This window comes from Petromyzon marinus, unplaced genomic scaffold (assembly GCF_048934315.1).
Source record: "Petromyzon marinus isolate PM22_M1 ecotype Great Lakes invasive population unplaced genomic scaffold, UKy_Petmar_22M1.pri1.0 PM_G_Scaffold_3, whole genome shotgun sequence".
NCBI lineage: Eukaryota > Metazoa > Chordata > Hyperoartia > Petromyzontiformes > Petromyzontidae > Petromyzon > Petromyzon marinus.
Window position 1 is genome coordinate 5,018,257 of NW_027422872.1, and position 17,549 is coordinate 5,035,805.

The following is a 17,549-nucleotide window of genomic DNA, read 5'->3' on the forward strand; positions in this document are numbered from 1 at the left end:
TTCCAGAGGAAAACAAAAGAAACTATTGCTTTGATATAACCTCCGTGTTCAACAGAGTTAATAGACTTTACTGCAAACACAAACTTGACACTGTCACACACTGCCATGAGTAAACAGGTGGTGGTGTGAGCAGAACCATGCCTGGCCACCTTCATCTGCTCAGCATTAATTCTTCCTCACTCCACCAAGTAATGAATCGAGGATCAATCAACATAGCCGAGGCTATCCGTGTCTCTGTCTCTCTCTCCCCGTGGTGAAGGTGTTCCCCAAAGCGGCACGCGCTTAGCGTCTTTGACCGATAGATACATTGACACACATATTGTTGGTTCTTTCAGTAAAGTCACGTAGATAGAAAATAAAAATAACAGATTAAATTGAATAAGATAAAGACCACTTGTGTTGCAATCGAAACCTCGTGGGTTTTTTGCTTTATTTTCAATTTTTCATTTAATTTTATTTTCTATCTACGTGACTTTACCGAAAGAACCATGAATATTAATTCCTGCAGTCACCAAAGTTTTAAGTCAAAACATTCACACACGTTCACAAAGCCTCACCTTGTGTTGTTGTGGGCAGGTCGCTTCTGATAACAAGAGCGGTATAGCAGCTCAAGCGGGCTTGGCCTGCTAACAAAAGAAAAGAAAAACTGCGTGAATATTTACAATAAAACAAAGTTACAAAGTGGCGAGCCGGGTGAAGACAAATTAAACTTAAGCGAGATAATTAAAGTAAACGCAATCAGGCGAGGGCAGGAGGCAAGGCCCCGCGTGGCTAGGCCCCACGTTGTAAAGTTCCAACCTGGACATCGATTCCCATGCTCGCTGCTACTCAACTGACATCCCTGAGAGAGAGCGAAGCTCTACCTTGGTAAACAACAACCACCACAACCACAACAACCACCACCACTACAACAACCACAATCGCAATGAGAATTTCTCACCTCAGATTTCAGTGCAGGAAGCGATAGCTTCCTGTTACCTCGTGATGTCACGCGGTAGCAGGTGACGTGACGTCACTTCCGGGTCACGAGACACGCTCCTCCCATAATTAGCTGCTCCGTAAATAAATAAATTATAGGGTAAATAAATTATGTTAATGTTCCCTCCCGTTATGTCGTGGGTGCTGAACCCGTCGCAATAAACTCGCGACGGCTTTAACGGATACATTATGTTAATGAGCCGCCAGTCACTGGGCGTAGCTTTGCCCAAATAAGGATTGGCACTGGACCGATATCGGCAGTGACCCAAGCGGAGGTGACGTCACGTTCAAGAGCGCGATGGACGGAAAAATACCTTGGTGACATGACGTCACTAGCGAGGTACACCTCCCCCTGGCCTTTCACGCCGATGAAGTAATGCTGAGTGGTGACGTCACACAGCGGGATTGGAGTTTAAGTTGATTTAGATTCATTTTACATTGCTACCTCCCTTGGGTGCGTGGGCTCAGCTACAACAACGTGGACATTATTGTGTATACACTGTGTGTGTGTACACTGTGTGTGTGTACACTGTGTATATACACTGTGTGTGTGTGTACACTGTGTGTACGTATATACACTGTGGACATACACTGTGTATACACTGTGTGTGTGTACACTGTGTGTGCACACTGTGTGTGTACACTGTGTGTGTGTGTACACTGTGTGTGTGTACACTGTGTGTACACTGTGTGTATGTATCTCCTGTACGTGTAACTTTCAAGTGGTATGCCTTGTAACTGATGAATGATCCGAGTGTGCTCCCTATTTCAAAGACAATGAGTTGCTCCAGAGGCAGATGCTTCGTGAAACACAAAACTACCCTTTGACCTCTTATCACAAGAACAACGGGTCTCTCCTGAATTCTCTGTACAGGTTACTTCCAAAACACACACACACACACTTTGTCCTAACATCACTTATTCAATGTGACCCTCAGACAAAATGTTACATGCATGCGCACAATCAGACAAGTATTAATTCTAAATCATTGACGGGAATATTAACAACATTGAACTACTGCAGCGAAATTTACTGCATCACGTTACATCGTATTAACAAGAAGTTATTTTACAAATACGCACCGTCTGCTTAACAGTGTATGCACAACGTACTATTGTTGCATCATTCAAAACGAGTAGGCCGTTGCATGCTGGCGTCTGGGTCAAAATGTAGCAAATTCTAAACATTACGCTACAAATAATAGGTCACGGCGTTTCGATGGCAACACAAGCAATCGTCATCAGGTGGGACAAGCACAGCAGCAATAAGAAGAAACTGCTGGAGTAGGCGCCTACTACTTCAGCAGTTTCTCTTGCTGGGGTTGTCCCACCTGATGACGATTGCTTGTGTTGTGATCTAAACGCCGTGATCTGTTATGTTTCTACCCACGTGGTGACTTTACCGAAATAACTCAACAGTGTGGATTCCTGCAGTCACGAAAGCTTGGAATCAAGATTGCCTACAAACTACACAACTGGGATGACACATCAATCATCGCCCCCTACTGACATGCTCTTGTCCACATGCAGGCAGATGCAGGGCCACCACCTTGTGCCACACAGGGGCAGCTGCTACTTGGGGATGCTCTTCGAGTGTTTAAGACGAGGTACGACACAAAACTCCGAGTTGCTGAGGCGATTAAGCAAGCACCGTGTAAATGCAATTATTATAACATAGTGAATGCTTGGGAGCTTATTGTCTCTCGCTCCTGGTTAAAGATCTACCCAACCCACAGGTCCACAAAGACTGGCCGCCCTTACTCTGCAGGTTGAACCTAGCAACTGAGTGTCCAACTTCACGTTCTTGTCATTGAAGGCCTTTGACAAAGGTGCATCTATTGGAGCGACATCATCTCAAGCTTACACATCTACCGGGTCTCCACTTGACTTTGTATTGTCTCGGAGGAAGTCCACCCACACCTCCACTTCCACAAACTGCTGGGAGTCGCCTCGCTCTGCCTCACAGTCAGAATTCTCCTCCTGCTTTACGTTGCCTCCATCAATGTGAAGGTCCCATTTTGGATTTGAATATTCATCTTCACATTTTACCTTCACTTCTTCGCTCTTCACCATCACTTCTTCCCTCTTCACCATCACTTCTTCACATTTCACCATCACCTCTTCACATTTCACCTCGATACCTTTAAAAGTGTCCAAGCTGGGATTTTCTTCTGGTTCGTGTTTCATGAGGGATGGGCTCATTGCGGCACTTTGACTTTCACAAGCTGATTTCAGACTGCACTCCTTGTGGATCTTCTGATGCTTCTGTGTTCTCTGGTGTACTTGAAGATTTGATGAATGTGCAAATGCCTTCCCGCACACACTGCACTTGAAGGGTTTCTCTCCCGTGTGTGTACTCTGGTGTGTTTTAAGAGCAGATGAATCTGAAAATGTCTTCCCACACACAGTGCACTTGAAGGGTTTCTCTCCCGTGTGTGTTTTCTGGTGTCCTTGAAGATTATATGAATCTGAAAATGCCTTCCCACACACACTGCACTTGAAAGGTTTCTCCCCCGTGTGTGTTCTCTGGTGTCTTTGAAGATTAGATAAATTTGGAAATCCCTTCCCACACACACTGCACTTGAAGGGTTTCTCTCCCGTGTGTCTACTCTGGTGTGTTTTAAGAGCAGATGAATCTGAAAATGTCTTCCCACACACAGTGCACCTGCAGGGTTTCTCTCTCGTGCGTGTTCTCTGGTGTGTTTTAAGAGCAGATGAATCTGAAAATGCGTTCCCACACACACTGCACTTGAAAGGTTTCTCTCCCATGTGTGTTCTCTGGTGTCTTTGAAGATTAGATAAATTTGGAAATCCCTTCCCACACACACTGCACTTGAAGGGTTTCTCTCCCGTGTGTGTTCTCTGGTGTTTTTTAAGAGCAGATGAACGTGCAAACGCCTTCCCACACACACTGCACTTGAAGGGTTTCTCTCCTGTGTGTGTTCTCTGGTGTTTTTTAAGAGTAGATAAATCTGAAAATGCCTTCCCACACACACTGCACTTGAAGGGTTTCTCTCCCGTGTGTGTTCTCTGGTGTGTTAGAAGATTACATGACTGTGTAAACGCCATCCTGCACATCGTGCACCTGAAGGGTTTCTCTCCCGTGTGTGTTCTCTGGTGTTTTACAAGATCAGATGACTGTGCAAATGCCTTCATGCACACACTGCACTTGAAGGGTTTCTCTCCTGTGTGTGTTCTCTGGTGTTTTTTTAAGAGTAGATAAATGTGAAAATGCCTTCCCACACACACTGCACTTGAAGGGTTTCTCTCCCATGTGTGTTCTCTGGTGTATTACAAGATTACATGACTGTGTAAACGCCATCCCGCACATCGTGCACCTGAAGGGTTTCTCTCCCGTGTGTGTTATCTGGTGGTTCTGAAAAACTGATGGCCATGCAAATGCCTTGTTACACACAGTACATTTTAAGGGTTTCTCTCCCGTGTGAGTTCTCTGGTGCCGTGTTAGATTTCCAGTTCGGTCCGTGCTGTATGCACGCTGGTCGCATTGTTCACTTGTCGTACCGAGCTGCGCTGAGTGATTTTGCCCCATCAGACCAATTCTGCAGAGGAAGCGTCAGCTGCAGACAGAAAAAAATAATATCCACACCATCTACACGTCAGGCACAGAGGAATGCACACGTGACTTACACGTCTATACTTATTAATATATTCATGATGTGAAAAAGTTTCCCAAATTCATCAGATTTGATGAACGTGCAAATGCCTTCACGCACACACTGCAACTTGAAGGGTTTATCTCCCGTGTGTGTTCTCTGGTGTACTTTAAGATGTGGTGACTGTGCAAACGCCTTCACGTACAGAGTGCACCTGAAGGGTTTCTCTCCACGGGCTGCTATGGCACACAATGAGGGGGAAAATGCCATTAATATGCCTGGAAGCCTTCATATCTTCAATTTCACTGCAGTAATCCAATTTTGTTAATATGCCTGTCAATAATTTAGAATGAATACTTGTCTGGTTTTGTGCATACTTGTAACATTTGATCTGTAAGGGTCAAACATTGAATAAGTGATGGTAGGACAAAGTGTGTGTGTGTGTGTGTTTGAAAGTAACCTGTACAGAGAACTCAGGTGAGACCCGTTCTTCTTGTGATACAGGTCAAACGGTATTTGTGTTCCACGAAGCATCTGTAGCAACGCATTGTCTTTGAAATAGGTGGCACACTCGGATCATTCATCAGTTACAAGGCATACCACTTAAAAGTTACACTATAGGAGGAGGTACATTCTCTACAACACGAATTATAGTTTTGTCTTACGTGTTGAGGCCACGTGATGTGTCGAAGGCTCTCTGCCAGCTCACAGGACAGATCCAAGTGCCGTGTGCTCAATAAGATGACTGACAGAGGCACCACTGCACCGACTTAGTGTGGCTGACGCTCCGCTCGTTGTTGTGAGCGTTGCTCATCCGCCCTCCGTTGTTACTGGAGGGCGACTGCCTCCAGCTGCCCAGCAGCGTGCTTCACGAGCCTCCTCCACAGAGGCCGATCTTGACACCGCTGGTACCGGTCATCGGAAAGTCCACTCAGCTCCACATCCTTCTGTACAGCATCAGTCCATACATCTTTAAGAGGGTTATCGAAATGCCATGCTACAGACAGATGGGCAGATATGAACGAACAGAGCTAATGCATTAACATCTCAACCTTGGAAAGCGTTAAAAAGGAATGTCTTATTTGACCGGAACTGCATATTGTTTGATTTGAGTTAAGGACAATAAAAAACAACTGTAATGCAGAGATCGTGCACTCACATCAGTCTGGGTTAGCGCGTGAGAGGACCTCCTGTAATACTATGATCTTACCAGATATGGAGACAAATTGGCATTAATGCAGATTTGAGGCTATGCGGATGGCTTTGAACCCAAAGCACCCTTCAATGGTAATGCACATAATAGAGACATGCTTTGTTCACTTTTCTAAACCCATGCTTTTAAAATAATCTCAAGCAATTTTCTCTGCCAGTCATGTTGCCTGATCTTATTGCACTCACACAAAGACAAAGATCCCCCATATAGCCTTAACAGACTGTAGGGGCAAGTGCTGTTAGCGAGCACCTATGAAGGCCGGAACGGTACACGAGGGGGTGGGTGGCCAGCACCACGCCCGACTGCCTTTGTCTCTCTAGTGGCAATGTTTACACACTGTACCAGGTACTCACACACTCACACACACAAAGATCCCCCGTACAGCCTTCAACAGACTGCTGGGGCAAGTGCTGTTGGTGAGCTCCTATAAACGCCGGCACGCACGGCACTCGAGGGGGAGGGTAGCCAACACCGCACCGGGCCGCCTTTGTCTCCTATGGTATTTACCACACTAGGAAGTCATTCAAGACTACATCGGTGTAGGGAAAACCCAGGACTGGTTTAAATATCTGCCACTGTTGTGTGTCATGAGCAGGAATCCAATTTGGGTCACCGGGTTACGGAGTGCAGTGCGATAGCCACTAAATTACCGCTCCCCACTCGTACACAACAAGAACAAAGATCCCCGGTAGAGCATTAACAGACTCTAGGGGCAAGTGCTGTTAGCGAGCACCTATGAAGGCTGGCACGGCACACGAGGGGGTGGGTAGCCAGCACCGCGCCCGGCCGCCTTTGTATCCCGAGTGGTGATGCTCACATCACACCAGGTACTCATTTTTAGGCTGAGTCGACCTAGGGAAGGCCCAGGACCGGTTCAGATAATCGTCACTGGCGGTGTTGGCCGTGAGCGGGAAACGGTCCCGGGTCTCCGGGTTTGTAGCGCTAACCGCTGCCCTACCGCTCGTACAAAGATACGTTTAAACACGCGCACGCAAATACACATTCTGTTTGACTAACACTTCTTTCAAACCGTACGTAGCCAAACATTTCCGTTGTAGAGTTTCTGGATAATGTTTGGAATTAACCACAATTTTGACCGTGACACCAACATGCAATGACCTGTGCGTTGTGAGTGACACAATACTCTGTTTTACATCCGCCGTGAAGCAGAACAGCTCATATTGTGGTGAATTTTACTGGGGTAGCCAGGTGTGCCTGTCGGATTTGAACTTTGAACCTCTGCAACAAATAGAGAATGCGCTAACATATTCCTGGTTCTTTCGGTAAAGTCACGTAGATAGAAAACAAAAAATAAACAAAATAAAAGGTTTAAAAAATAAAAGAAATTAATACAAATAACAAATAAAAATAATGAATTTTAAAAATTAAATTGATGATAAGATGCCATGGGTCAACTGACTCAGATGACTGGCTAATGCAACGCCTTTGCCCTCCACTACACACACACAGTGTACGTACACACTGTATGTGTATGTACACACTGTGTGTGTATGTACGTACACTGTGTGTTCGTACATACACAGTGTGTACACACACACAGTGTGTACGTACATACACAGTGTGTACACACACACACTGTACACACAATAATGTCCACGTTGTTGCTGAGTTCACGCACCCAAGGGAGGGGGCAATGGAAAATGAATCTAAATCAACTTAAACTCCATCCCCGCTCTGTGACGTCACCACTCAGCATGACCTCATCGGCATGAAGTGCCAGCGGGAGGTGTACCTCGCTAGTGACGTCATGTCACCAAGGTATTCACACTCCCCCAACCCCGTCCACAGCGCTCTTGAGCGGGACGTCACCTCCGCTTGGGTCACTGCCGATATCAATCCAGTGGCAATCCTTATTTGGGCAAAGCTACGCCCAGTGACTGTGATTCATTAACATAATGTATCCGTTGAAGCCGTCGGTTTCTGCAGCCACGCCCCAACCCTCTACATATGGCCAGTTAACATTAACATAATTTATTCAGTTACAGAGCTGCTGCCTATGGAGGGGCGTGTCTCTTACCCCGGAAGTGACGTCATGTTACCTGCTTACCCACGTGACGTCGCGAGGTAACAGAAGGCTGTCGATCCGCGCTTGCACTGAAATCCGAGGTGAGAAATTCTCATGGTGGTTGTGGTGGTGGTCTTTGTTGTTTACCAAGGTAGAGCTTCTCTCTCTCGTAGGGATGTCAGTTGAGTAGCAGCGAGCATGGGAATCGATGTCCAGGTTGGAACTTTACAACGCGGGGCCTAGCCACGCGGGGCCTTGCCTCCTGCCCTCGCCTGATTTGCATTCACTTTAATTATCTCGCTTAAGTTTAATTTGTCTTCACCCGGCTCGCCACTTTGTAACTTTGTTTTATTGTAAATATTCACGCAGTTTTTATTTTCGTTCTTTTGTTAGCAGGCCAAGCCCGCTTGAGCTGCTATACCGCTCTTGTCATCAGAAGCAACCTGCCCACAACAACACAAGGTGAGGCTTTGTCAACGTGTGTGAATGTTTTTACTTAAAACTTTGGTGACTGCAGGAATTCATATTCTTGGTTCTTTCGGTAAAGTCACGTAGATAGAAAATTAAATAAAAATAACAATAAAAATGAATGTAAATAAAGCAAAAAAACTCACGTCGTTTTGATCGCAACACAAGTGGTCTTTATTTAATGTAATTGTATTATCAATTATTGTTATTTTCTATCTACGTAACTTTACTGAAAAAAACAAGAATACGTGTGTCAATGTCTATCGGTCAAAGACGCTAAACGGAGAAACGCTCAAACTCCAAATATACAGCAGGCGTCAGGGTCGGGATCGAACCCACGACTTCCTGTGTACCAGGTGAGGTAGTTAACATCTCGCCACGGAGAGAGACACGCAAACTCCAGTTAGCCTCGGCTATGTTCGTTGATCCTCGATTAATTACTTGGTGGAGTGAGAAAGCATTCATGCCAAGCAGATGAAGGTGGCCAGGCGTGATTCTAGACACGCCACCGCCTGTTTACCCATTGACAGTGTACAGTTTGTGTTTGCAGTAACGTCTATTAACTCTGTTGAACACGGAGGTTATATCAAAACAGTAGTTTACTTTTGTTTTCTTCTGGAACTATTTATAAGAATGGAAACAGGAAGTTAACATAGCACACACATGCAGCTGAAGTCGGAGCTGTTCATCCCAGCGTTTAAGGACATCTGAGCCTGGATTCACACCTCTAAGTTGCGATTGAACATTAATTTATGCATAACACAAATGGTATTGTTTTCAACACCCTTTGCTATGTCAGCTGAATTTAGCTCTCATAAATATTCCTTTTGTAGCCAGACAGCCGATATTGTGTGCTCGGAGTTTTGAGTTAACATTCATTTTGAAGATACAAGGGCTTCCAAGCATATTTATAACCATTTGCCCTCTCATTGTGTGCCATAACAGCCCTGTGATGAATTTGGGAAACTTTTTCACTACTTCATGAATATATTAATAAGTATAGACGTGTAAGTCACATGTGACTGTATATATGCATTCCTCTGTGCCTCGATACTGACGTGTAGATGGTGTGGATATTCTTATTTTCTGTCTGCAGCTGACGCTGGTCTGATGGAGCAAAGGCAGTCAGCACAGCAGCTCGGTACGACAAGTCAACATTGCGACCAGCGTGCATACAGCACGGATCGGACTGGAAATTTGACACAGCACCAGAGAACTCGCACAGGAGAGAAACCCTTCAAGTGCAGTGTGTGTGTGAAGACATTTTCAAATTCATCTGCTCTTAAAACACCAGAGAACACACACGGGAGAGAAACCCTTCAAGTGCAGTGTGTGTGGAAAGGCATTTTCAGATTCATCGACTCTTAAAAAACACCAGAGAACACACACGGGAGAGAAACCCTTCGAGTACAGTGTGTGAGGGAAGGCATTTTCAGATTCATTTGCTCTTAAAACACACCAGAGAATACACACGGGAGAGAAACCTTTCAAGTGCACTGTGTGTGACAAGGCATTTTCATGGCCATCAATTCTTAAAACACACCAGAGAACACACACAGGAGAGAAACCCTTCAAGTGCACTGTGTGTGGGAAGGCATTTTCACAGTCATCTGCTCTTAAAATACACCAGAGAACACACACGGGAGAGAACCCCTTCAAGTGCAGTGTGTGTGTGAAGGCATTTTCACAGTCATCTACTCTTGTAGCACACCAGAGAACTCACACGGGAGAGAAACCCTTCAAGTGCAGTGTGTGTGGGAAGGCATTTGCAGGGACATCTGCTCTTGTAGAACACCAGAGAACACACACGGGAGAGAAACCCTTCAAGTGCAGTGTGTGTGGGAAGGCATTTGCGCAGTCATCTGCTCTTGTAGCACACCAGAGAACTCACACGGGAGAGAAACCCTTCAAGTGCAGTGTGTGTGTGAAGGCATTTTCACAGTCGGTTGCTCTTGTAACACACCAGAGAACACACACGGGAGAGAAACCCTTCAAGTGTACTCTGTGCAGGCAGATGTTTGCAAATTCATCAAACCTTCAAGTACACCAGAGAACACAGAAGCATCAGAAGATCCACAAGGAGTGGAGTCTGAAATCAGCTTGTGAAAGTCAAAGTGCCGCAATGAGCCCATTCCTCATGAAACAAGAACCGGAGGAAAATCCCAGCTTGGACAGTTTTAAAGGTATCTAGGTGAAATGTGAAGAAGTGATGGTGAAGAGCGAAGAAGTGAAGGTGAAATGTGAAGATGAAGATTCAACTCCAAAATGGGACCTTCACATCGATGGAGGCAACGTGAAGCAGGAGGAGAATTCTGACTGTGAGGCAGAGCGAGGCAACTCCCAGCAGTTTGTGGAAGTGGAGGTGTGGGTGGACTTCCTAGACAATACAAAGTTAAATGGAGACCCGGTAGATGTGTAAGCATGAGACAATGTTGTTACAATAGATCCACCTTTGTCACCGGCCTTTAACGAAAAGAATGCGACGTTGAACACTCAGGTCCTAGGTTCAACCTGCAGAGTAAGAGCGAGCGGCCAGTCTTTGTGGACCTGTGGGTTGGGGAGATCTCTCACCAGGAGCAAGAGACAATAAGCTCCCAAGCATTCACGATGTTCTCATGATAATTGCTTTTACACGGTGCTTGCTTAATCGCCTCGGCAACTCCGAGTTTTGTATCGTACCTCATCTGAAACACTCGAAGAGCATCCCCAAGTAGCAGTTGCCCCTGTGTGGCACAGGGTGGTGGCCCTGCACCGGCCTGCATTTATTATTTTTTTCCGCCTGAGGACGACCGCTTGTGTTACGATCGAAACGTCGTGATATATTATTATTTGTTCTACCTACGTGACTTTACTGAAAGAACCAAAGAGTATGTGAACAAGAGGCTGTCAGTAGGGGGCGATGGTTGATGTTTCATCTCAGTTATGTAATTTGTCGCTAATGTTTAGAATTCGCCAGCATGCAATGGCCTACTCGTTTTGAATGACACAATAGTATGTTTTACATCCACTGTTAAGCAGACGGTGCATATTCTTTTTTTTTCAAATAGCTTCTTAATCAGATGTTATCTGATGCAGTATATTTCACTGCAGTAATTAAAGTTTGTTAAAATTCCTGTTAATTTCGATTGAACGCTTATCTGATTTTGTGTGTACATGCAACATTTTATTTATAAGGGTCAAACATTGAATAAGTGATGTTAGGACAAAGTGTGTGTGTGTGTTTTGGAAACAACCTGTACAGATAACTCAGGTGAGACCCGTTGTTCTTGTGATACAGATCAAACGGTACTTTTGTGTTTCATGAAGTATCTGGAGCAACTCATTGTCTTTACATAGGAAGCACACTCGGATCATTCATCAGTCACAAGACATACCACCTTAAAGTTACACGTAGAGGAGATACATTCTCTGCAACACGAATTATAATTTTGTCTTACGTGTTGACGTAGATTTTGTCGAACTCGGACTATAAATGCTCCTAGCTGATTAACGTCTGGATGTTCTCAACCATGGCTTGAAGCAAGCCCCACTGCTGTTGAGACATTGTCCACCAAAACCGGTCCACAGTTGGCTTGCACACACAGTGTACACACACACAGTGTACACACACAGTGTACACACAGTGTACACACAGTGTACACACACAGTACACACACAATGTACACACAGTACACACACACAGTGTACACACACAGTGTACACATACAGTGTACACACAGACATAGTGTACACACACAGTGTACACACACACATAGTGTACACACACAGTGTACACACACACACAGTATACACAGTGTACACACAGACACGCAGTGTATACACAATAATGTCCACGTTGTTGTAGCTGAGCCCACGCACCCAAGGGAGGGAGCAATGAAAAAAAATCTAAATCAACTTAAACTCCAACCCCGCTCTGTGACGTCACCACTCAGCATTGCTTCATCGGCGTGAAACGCCAGGGGAGGTGTACCTCGCTAGTGACGTCATGTCACCAAGGTATTCACCCCTCCGCTGTCCACCGCGCTCTTGAACATGGCGTCACATCCGCTTGGGTCTGCCGATATCGTTCAAGTACAATCCTTATTTGGGCAAAGCTACGCCCAGTGACTGGTGGCTCATTAACATAATGTTTCCGTTAAAGCCGTGGCGAGTTTATTACGACGGGTTCAGCACTCACGACATATGGGTGCAACATTAACATAATTTATTCATTCAATAATTTAGTTACTGAGCTGCTCATTGTGGGAGGAGCGTATCTCGTACCCCGGATGTGACGTAATGTCACCTGCTGCCGCGTGACGTCACGAGGTGACAGGAAGCTATCGCTATCGCTTCCTGTACTGAAATCCGAGGTGAGATTCTCATTGTGGTTGTGGTGGTGGTTGTTGTTGTGGTGGTTGTTGTTGTTGTTTACCAAGGTAGAGCTTCTCTCTCTCGTAGGGATGTCAGTTGAGTAGCAGCGAGCATGGGAATCGATGTCCAGGTTGGAACTTTACAACGCCGGGCCTAGCCACGCGGGGCCTTGCCTCCTGCCCTCGCCTGATTGCATTCACTTTAATTATCTCGCTTAAGTTTAATTTGTCTTCACCCGGCTCGCCACTTTGTAACTTTGTTTTATTGTCAATATTCACGCAGTTTTTTTATTGTCGTTATTTTGTTAGCAGGCCAAGCCCGCTTGAGCTGCTATATCGCTCTTGTTATCAGAAGCGACCTGCCCACAACAACACAAGGTGAGGCTTTGTCAACGTGTGTGAATGTTTTGACTTAAAACTTTGGTGACTGCAGGAATTAATATTCTTGGTTCTTTCGGTAAAGTCACGTAGATAGAAAATAAAATGAAAATAACAGATAATAATTTTTCTTTTTTACAATGAAGCAAAAAAGCCCACAACGTTTCTATGGCAACATTAATGTTGAAGATGCGAGGGCTTACAGGAATATTTATGACATTTGCCCTCTCATTGCGTGCCATGACAGTGCTGTTTGCACAGTCACACATAGTCACTGTAAGATGTTTTTCTTGGTCGTGTTTTTGTTTTGTTGCTTGTTGTGGTTGCACCCGATTCAAGAGCCGAATGGCTCACGGGACTATAACCAAAATAAATCAAACTGAAAATCAAAAAACTGAAACCGCGTGATGAATTTTGGGAAAGTTTTTCACTGCATCTCCAAATATATATAAAAGGCAAAGTTGTGATTGTGTGTGTCTGTTCAAAATGTTTAGCGTACTTCCCGACATGCAACAAACTGGAAATTTGCCATGTGGGTACTTTCCAGACTGTACACCATGCAAACATTATACAAATACACTTTTGTGTTTTTGTTGGGGGGGGGGAGGGGAGCTCAATAATGTATAGATTTTTTGGACGGCAAGTGAGCTGTGACGTCAAATCTGTCACGTGACCCTCGCATGTAGAAGCGTCACGCATTGTAGTGTAGCGGTTAGCGTTGTCTGTGTGTGTGTGTATCTTTGTGTCTGTGTGTGTGTGTCTGTGTGTGTCTGTGTGTGTGTGTGTCTGTGTGTGTGTGTCTGTGTGTGTGTGTCTGTGTGTGTCTGTGTGTGTGTCTGTGTGTGTGTGTCTGTGTGTGTGTCTGTGTGTGTGTGTGTGTCTGTGTGTGTGTGGAAGCGTAACGCATTGTAGTGTATCGGTTAGCGCTACGCCGCGCTACGAACCCGGCGACCCGAGTTCGATTCTCGCTCACGGCCACCACCGGCGACAATTATTTCAACCGCTTCTGGGTCTCCCCTAGGTCGACTCAGCCTAAAACGAGTAACTGCTGTGGTGTGAACATCGCCACTGGGGAGACAAAGGCGGCCGGACGTGGTGGATCAAAGTCCCGGGCGAAGCCGGGTAGTACAGCTAGTCATGAATACATGAATGAATATAGACGTCTAAGTCACTTGTGACTGTATATATTCATTCTTCCATGGCTTGATACTGACGTGTAGATGGTGTGGATATTCTTATTTTCTGTCTGCAGCTGACGCTGGTCTGATGGAGCAAAGGCCCTCAGCACACCAGCGCAGTACGACAATTCAACAATGCGACCAGCGGGCATACAGCACGGATCGGACTGGAAATTTGACACAGCACCAGAGAACTTGCACAGGAGAGAAACCCTTCAAGTGCACTGTGTGTGGGAAGGCATTTTCAGATTCATCTACTCTTAAAAAACACCAGAGAACACACACGGGAGAGAAACCCTTCAAGTGCACTGTGTGTGGGAAGACATTTTCAGATTCATCTGCTCTTAAAACACACCAGAGAACACACACGGGAGAGAAACCCTTCAAGTGCACTGTGTGTGGGAAGGCATTTGCACAGTCATCTGCTCTTAAAATACACCAGAGAACACACACAGGAGAGAAACCCTTCAAGTGCACTGTGTGTGGGAAGATATTTTCAGATTCATCTACTCTTAAAACACACCGGAGAACACACACAGGAGAGAAACCCTTCAAATGCAGTGTGTGTGGAAAGGCATTTTCAGATTCATCTCATCTTCAAAGACACCAGAGAACACGCACGGGAGAGAAACCCTTCAAGTGCAGTGTTTGTTCGAAGACATTTTCAGATTCATTTGCTCTTAAAACACACCAGAGAACACACACAGGAGAGAAACCCTTCAAGTGCAGTGTGTGTGGAAAGGCATTTTCAGATTCATCTACTCTTAAGAAACACCAGAGAACACACACGGGAGAGAAACCCTTCAAGTGCACTGTGTGTGGGAAGACTTTTTCAGATTCATCTACTCTTAAAACACACCAGAGAACACACACGGGAGAGAAATCCTTCAAGTGCACTGTGTGTGGGAAGGCATTTGCACAGTCATCTGCTCTTAAAAAAACACCAGAGAACACACACGGGAGAGAAACCCTTCAGGTGCAGTGTGTGTCGGAAGACATTTTCAGGTTCATTTGCTCTTAAAACACCAGAGAACACACACAGGAGAGAAACCCTTCAAGTGCAGTGTGTGTGGGAAGGCATTTTCAGATTCATCTCATCTTCAAAGACACCAGAGAACACACGCGGGAGAGAAACCCTTCAAGTGCAGTGTGTGTGGGAAGACATTTTCAGATTCATCTGCTCTTAAAACACACCAGAGAACACACACGGGAGAGAAACCCTTCAAGTGCACTGTGTGTGGGAAGGCATTTTCACGGTCATCTGCTCTTAAAAAACACCAGAGAACACACATGGGAGAGAAACCCTTCAAGTGCAGTGTGTGTGGGAAGGCATTTGCAAATTCATCAAATCTTCAAGTACACCAGAGAACGCACAAGCATCAGAAGATCCACAAGGAGTGGAGTCTGAAATCAGCTTGTGAAAGTCAAAGTGCCGCAATGAGCCCATCCCTCATGAAACAAGAACCGGACGAAAATCCCAGCTTGGACACTTTTAAAGGTATCGAGGTGAAATATGAAGAGGTGATGGTGAAATGTGAAGAAGTGAAGGTGAAATGTGAAGAAGTGATGGTGAAGAGGGAAGAAGTGAAGGTGAAATGTGAAGATGAAGATTCAACTCCAAAATGGGACCTTCACATCGATGGAGGCAACGTGAAGCAGGAGGAGAATTCTGACTGAGGCAGAGCGAGGCAACTCCCAGCAGTTTGTGGAAGTGGAGGTGTGGGTGGACTTCCTCCGAGACAATACAAAGTCAAATGGAGACCCGGTAGATGTGTAAACTTTGCGTTTTAATAATTGTGTTTTTTTATTTTATTTTGGGCACCTTTATAATACATGCCACAAGACCCGCACGAGCTTAATCCGGCACTGTCCGGGATACCGTTCCAGTGGCCAACCAGGCTGTTAAAACCACCGCGGGTGGAGTTGAGGGTGACGGTGGAGGGCGCGAAGGGGGCGAGTGATGCCGATGGGCGGCGAGGGGGTCATCCGAGAGGATGCCCAGTGGGGAGACGAAACAATGAAATCGCTCCACGTGTCAGGTGATGTTGATATCGAAAACTGACACATAACTGGCATGCCATAAATAGGAAATTAACTCTGCTTATTCGAATCAATGTATTCATATATGTTGATAAACTGTTTTCAAGCAGATTGTCTCTAACGGCGACTACAGGGACCACGTGATTGTTTAAAAATGTATTTGATTATAACTATAATTGCCTACAATTCGTCATGTGTAGCTTATTTAGACTATAATTTATTCACTACCCAAACTGTATTTACTTGAAAACATAGAGCTGATATTTGTAAGCAGTCTTTTTTATTTATACGTTAAGTGGAATTGGTAAAAAAATATTTGTACGCGTACAGGCGTTGTGGTCCATAAGTCTGGTGACACAGGCGTTGTGGTCCATAAGTCTGGTGACAGAGGCGTTGTGGTCCATAAGTCTGGTGACACAGAGGCGTTGTGGTCCATAAGTCTGGTGACACAGGCGTTGTGGTCCATAAGTCTATGGGCAGTGTTGAGTCTATGGCAGTGTTGAGTCTATGGAAGTGTTGAGTCTATGGGTAGTGCTGAGTGTGTAGACAGTGTTGAGTCTATGGGTAGTGTTGAGTCTATGGGCAGTGTTGAGTCTATGGCAGTGTTGAGTCTATGGGCAGTGCTGCGTGTATGGGCAGTGTTGAGTCTATAGTAGTGTTGAGTCTATGGGTGGTAGTGTTGAGTCCATGGGTAGTGCTGAGTCTATGGGCAGTGCTGATTGTATGTGCAGTGTTGAGTCTATAATAGTGTTGTGTCTATAGTAGTGTTGAGTCTATGGGTGGTAGTGTTGAGTCTATGGTAGTGTTGAGTCTATAGTAGTGTTGAGTCTATGGTAGTGTTGAGTCTATGGGTGGTTGTGTTGTGTCTATGGTAGTGTTGTGTCTATGGTAGTGTTGAGTCTATGGTAGTGTTGAGTCTATGGGTGGTAGTGTTGTGTCTATGGTAGTGTTGAGTCTATGGTAGTGTTGAGTCTATGGGTGGTAGTGTTGAGTCTATGGGTGGTAGTGTTGAGTCTATGGTAGTGTTGAGTCTGTGGTAGTGTTGAGTCTATGGTAGTGTTGAGTCTATGGTAGTGTTGAGTCTATGGTAGTGTTGTGTCTATGGTAGTGTTGAGTCTACAGTGAGGGAAAAAAAGTATTTGATCCCCTGCTGGTTTTGTACGTTAGCCCCATGACAAAGAAATGATCAGTCTATAATTTTAATGATACGTTTATTTGAACAGTGAGAGACAGAACAACAACAACAAAATCCATAAAAACGCTTCGCTACGTGGCCACGAGTGACGGTGAAATATGAAGAAG